The sequence below is a fragment of the Cebus imitator genome, unplaced genomic scaffold (assembly GCF_001604975.1).
Source record: "Cebus imitator isolate Cc_AM_T3 unplaced genomic scaffold, Cebus_imitator-1.0 Scaffold584, whole genome shotgun sequence".
NCBI lineage: Eukaryota > Metazoa > Chordata > Mammalia > Primates > Cebidae > Cebus > Cebus imitator.
The window spans coordinates 419,803-425,414 of NW_016107899.1; the positions used below are offsets into that span (position 1 = coordinate 419,803).

General features: G+C 44.3%; 1 pseudogene; it reads right to left on the minus strand.

Annotated features, from left to right (window-relative positions):
- Positions 1–2,972: 2,972 nt before the first annotated feature.
- Positions 2,973–3,192, minus strand: LOC108294519 (annotated as a pseudogene).
- Between the last annotated feature and the right edge of the window lie 2,420 nt (positions 3,193–5,612).

The following is a 5,612-nucleotide window of genomic DNA, read 5'->3' on the forward strand; positions in this document are numbered from 1 at the left end:
TTGTCTTTTTGTTTTTTTCCTCTTTGTGGAGAATGGGGTCTCGCTATATTGCCCAGGCAGGTCTCGAACTCCTGGGCTCAAGCTATCCTCCTGCCTCTGCCTCCCTAAGAGCTGGGACTACAGGCGTGAGCCACAGCGCCCGGCAATTTTTGCATTTTTAGTAGAGATGGGGTTTCACCATGTTGGTCAGGCTGGTCTCAAACTCCTGACCTTGTGATCTGCCTGCTTCAGCCTCCCAACGTGCTGGGATTACAGGGGTGAGACACCGCCCCTGGCCCTAAACCAGAGTTCTAAGCCACTATATTCAGCTGCTTTTTATTGAGATTTCTCCTGCATGATATGTGCTGTATGTGTTCTTACACTTGTTTTCTCTTGTTAATCTCTCTTGTTACAGGAGTCCATCCCAATTTGGAACTCAAAAGGTTGACAAAAATTACTTTTCCTTTTTATTTAATTAATTAATTAATTAATTTTTTTTTTAAGATGGGGTTTCACCATATTGGTCAGGCTGGTCTCGAACTCCTGATCTTAGGTGATCCACCCACCTCAGCCTCACGCCTCAATCCTGTGGGATTACAGGCGTGAGCCACCGTGCCCAGCTATCTTTTTATTTATTTTTATTTTTATTTTTAGAGACGGGGTTTCACTATGTTGGCCAGGATGGTCTTGATCTCTTGACCTCGTGATCCACCCGCCTCGGCCTCCCAAAGTGCTGGGAGGCCGAGGCGGGTGGATCACCTAAGGTCAGGAGTTTAAGACCAGTCTGGCCGTCATGGTGAAACCCCATCTTTAAAAAAAAAAAAAACAAAACTTTTTCTCCCAACAGCAGTAAAATACCCATATAAATTTTTTAGAATTTTTTTCTTTTAAAGACAGGGTCTCCCTCTGTCACTCAGCCTGGAGTGTAGTGGCATGATCTTGGCTCACTGCCAAGTTGGAGCAATTCTCCTGCCTCAGCCTGTAGCTGGGATTACAGGCACATGCCTTCATGCCTGGCTAATTTTTTTCTATTTTTGGTAGAGACCAGGTTTCACCATTTATTTTTAGTAGAAACCGGGTTTTGCCATTTTGGCCAGGCTGCTATTGAACTCCTGACTTCAAGTGATCTGCTCTTCTCAGCCTCCCAAAGTGCTGGGAAGCCAAATTTTGCATTTTTAGTAGAGATGGGGTTTCACCATGTTGGTCAGGCTGACCTTGAACTCCTGACCTTGTGATCCTTGAACTCCTGACCTTGTGATCCCCCACCTCAGCCTCCCAAAGTCCTGGAATTACAGGCGTGAGCCACAGTGCCTGGCCTAATTTTTGTATTTTTAGTAGATATGAGGTTTCATCACATTGGCAGGGCTGGTCTCAAAATCTTGACCTCAGGTGATCTGCCCACCTTGGCCCCGCAAAGTTCTGGGATTACAGGCATAAGCCACTGTGGCCAGCCCCAAAATCAACTTCTCAATTAAGTTTTTTTTCCCTTCCCTGCCCCCTCAATTAAGTTATTTTGAACTTGAAATAACTGTGGAATGTTCCAAGGGTCCCTATAATATCTCAAAAGAAGTTTTTTCCGTCCTTATGAAAAGAGACATATTAAAATAATTAAGATTATTTGATGTGTTAAATTTGCACAGGAAGTATTATCAAGTGAAAAGTTATGTTTTGCCTTCTTTAAGTTATACATTTTTGGGTATATTTAGTGCTAGTGTTCAAGAAAATATATAAAGTGGCCAGGCAGGGTGGCTCACTCCTGTAGTCTCAGCACTTTGGGAAGCCCAGACAGGTGGATCACCTGAGGTCAGGAGTTCTCGACCAGCCTGGCCAACATGGTGAAACCTCATCTCTACTAAAAATACAAAAAATTAGCCGGGCATGGTGGTGAGTGCCTATAAACCCAGCTACTCAGGAGGCTGAGGTAGGAGAATCACTTGAACCTGGGAGGTGGAAGTTGCAGAAAGCCAAGATCGTGCAATTGCACTTCAGCCTGGGCAACAAGAGTGAAAATCCATCTCAAAAAAAAAAAAAAGAAATTTTATAAAGTTCCTAGAATTCCGATAGTCCTGATACCATAGTATTAGTCATAATTCTAGTTATTATCTTAAAATATTGTATGTCAGCAGGACAGCGGCCATGGAATCCGCTAAGGAGTGTGTAACAACTCACCTGCCGAAAAAGAAAAAATTGTATGTCTTGAAATAGCAAAATTTCTTAATTCAAGGAAAGAAATATAAAAGAAAAAAATTAAAAAGTAAAAAAAACAAAAAATTTCCTTGTATCATTATAATATGAATACCATTTTCTTTTCTCCTAAGCTATCTATTGCTTAGAGTAATTTGGTAAATTATAATTTTGTACAAGAATGTAAACATTTATCCTTTCTTCCTACTTGATCCCTGCAGAATTTAGAAACTATTAGTGAGTATTTTTATTTTCATGGCAATGTAATTATTTGCATAAGTTCAGTAAGAATCTGTTCCGTTTGTACCAAGACACAATTGGAAACATTAGTCATATTACCAAGTCTTTGACTGAAATGTCGTATTTTCAGATATAAGCAGACAATTTTTAGGTACTAAGGTTGACTCCATGGAGCCAATAAGGCCCCTTGAAGGAAAAGGCTGACCTTGTACCTTGTACACAAGATTCCCTCACATGGTTCCCTTACAATGAGGACGGCACGGTCACGTTCCTCAGGACCAGGAACCTCAGGACATTTTGGGGATCTCAGGAAGAGTGGAAGCCACTCAAACCCATGGGAAAGCAGGTCCTTGGCTAGGCTTTCTAAGATGGAGAGGCATTTAAAAAATTAATTACTTTTAAAAAAATATTATTATTATTTTGAGACAGGGTTTCACTGTGTTGGTCAGGCTGGTCACGAACTCCTGACCTCAGGCGATCCTCCTGCCTTGGCCTCCCAAAGTGCTGGGCTTACAGGTGTGAGCCACCGCGCCTGGCCAAAATATGTTTATTTTATGTACAAATAACTATTATGGTTTTTCATGGTAGATGCCTTGGATAGTCCTTCGAAGGAAGATCATTTGGTCCAACTTAATGAAACCAATATCCTTTGAGTACTGACGGAAACTGGTGGCACATATTGAGGCCCTATTTCCCGATCAGCCCCCACTGGTTTGAACAGACATGACAAGAGCAAGAACCCTGGCCGAATTTTCATAGGTGGCTCCAGTACAGCTGCTGGTGACCCATCTTGCTCTCAGGAGTGCAACAAGGTAAAAGCGTAATTACTTTTTTATTAATTATTTATGCTGCTATAGCAAAATATCTGAGACTGGGTAATTTATAAAGAATAGGATTTATTCCTCACAGTGCTGGAAGTGGGGAAGTCCAAGAGCAAAGTGCCAGTAGGTGTGATGCCTAGTAAGGCCGCACCACTGCACTCCATCCTGGGTGACAGAGCCAGACTCCATCTCAAATAATAATAATAATAATGGAGGCCAGGCACAGTGGCTCACGCCTATAACCCCAGCACTTTGGGAGGCTGAGGCAGGAGGATCATCTGAGGTCAGGAGTTCAAGACCAGCCTGGCCAATCTGGTGAAACCTTGTCTCTACTAACACAAAAATTAGCCGAGGATGGTGGCGATTGCCTGTAATCCCAGCTACGTGGAAAACTGAGTCAGGAGAATCACTTGAACCTGGAAGGCAGAGGTTGCATTGGGCAGAGATTGCGCCACCGTACTCCCGCCTGGGCAACAGAGCAAGACCATGTTTCAAAAATAATAATAATAATAATAATAATAATTGAGTACAGTGGCTGATACAGGGGAAGCCCTCAACTTAGTAGTAGCAATTATCATTTACCTGCAAAAATGTATCCTGTTTCCTTCCCAGCTTTTAAGCCTCAGAAAAAGAGCAATAATAAGAGGTCAGAAAGCCTGAACTCACTTTCCAGCTTAATCTCACCAAACCTCTGTATCCTCATTTCTCCAACAGGAATATTAAAGATACTTGTTCTAATCAATGGGTGGTTAGGAGGTTCACACATACATTGTTACAGAGTCTCTCCTTGACCACACTTTAGCTGGGCGCCTAAAAATCCACTATGAATCCCAATCCAACCCTCAGCTTTTGGACTCCTGAGTTTGTCTTTGTGTCACACCAGTTTTTGTTTTGTTTTGTTTGAGATGGAGTCTTGCTCTGTCGTCCAGGCTGTAGTACAGTGGTGCAGTCCGGGCTTACTGCAACCTCGGCCTCCCGGGTTCAAGTGATTCTCCTGCCTCAGCCTCCTGAGTAGTTGGGACTACAGGCACATGCTGCCACACCCGGCTAATTTTTGTATTTTTAGTAGAGATAGGGTTTCACCATGTTGGACAGGCTGGTCTTAAAACCCTGACCTTGTGATCTGCCTGCCTCTGCTTCCCAAAGTGCCGGGATTACAGGCATGAGTGTTTTTGTTTTTGTTTTGAGACAGAGTCTCCTTCTGTTGCCCAAGCTGTAGTGCAGTGGCACTATCTCAGCTCACTGCACCCTCATCTCCTAGGTTCAAACAATTCTCCTGCCTGGAACGGTGGCTCACGCCTGTAATCCCAGCACTTTGGGAGGCCAAGGCAGGCAGATCATGAGGTCAAGAGATTGAGACCATCCTGGCCAATATAGTGAAACCTCGTCTCCACTAAAATACAAAAATTAGCTGAGCATGGTGGTGTGCGCCTGTAATCCCAGCTACTCGGGAGGCTGAGGCAGGAGAATTGCTTGAACCCGGGAGGTGGAGGTTGCAGTGAGCCAAGAGCGCACCACCGCACTCCAGCCTGGCGCCTGGTGGCAGAGTGAGACTCTGTCTCAAAAAAAAAAAACAAAAAAAAATTCTGCCTCGGCCTCCCAAGTAGCTGGGATTACAGGCACCCAGCACCACACCCAGCTAATTTTTTGTATTTTTAGTAGAGACAGGGTTTCTTCATGTTGGCCAGGCTGGTCTTGAACTCCTGACCTCAGGTGATCCGCCTGCCTTAGCCTCCAAAAGAGCTGTGATTACAGGCATGAGCCACCATATCCGGCCCAGAGTTTTACTATTACTCAAATCAGTCTCCCCAAGAAGTTAGGGACTGGAGTTTTTAAGAATAATTTGCTGAGTAGCCGGCCAGTGAGTTGGGAGTTCTGACTGGTCGAGTCAGAGATGGGAGTCAAAGCTGTCTTCTTGTCCAAGCTAAGTCAGTTCCTGGGTGGGGGCCAGAAGACCAGATGAGCCAGTTTATCGATCTGGGTGGTACCAGCTGATGCATCAAGTGCAGTGTCTGCAAAATATCTCAAGCACTGATAGTAGTTTTTGCAATAGTGATGTTATTCCCAGGAGCAATTTGGAGAGGTTTAGACTCTTGCAGTCTCCAGCTGCATGACTCCTAAACCATAATTTCTAATCTTGCGGCTAAATTCTTAGTCCTGCAAAGGCAGTCTAGTCTCCAGGCAGGAAGGGGGCTTGTTTTGGGAAAGGGCTATTATTGTCTTTGTTTCAAAGCTAAACTGTAAACTCAGTTCCTGTTTACAGAACAAAGTCAGTTCAGCCTACGCCCAAGAATGAACAAGGAGAGTCTGGGGGTTAGAAGCAACATGGTCACAGGGAGGGGAGCACTACACACTGGGGTCAGTTGGGGGGAAATAGGGGAGGGACGG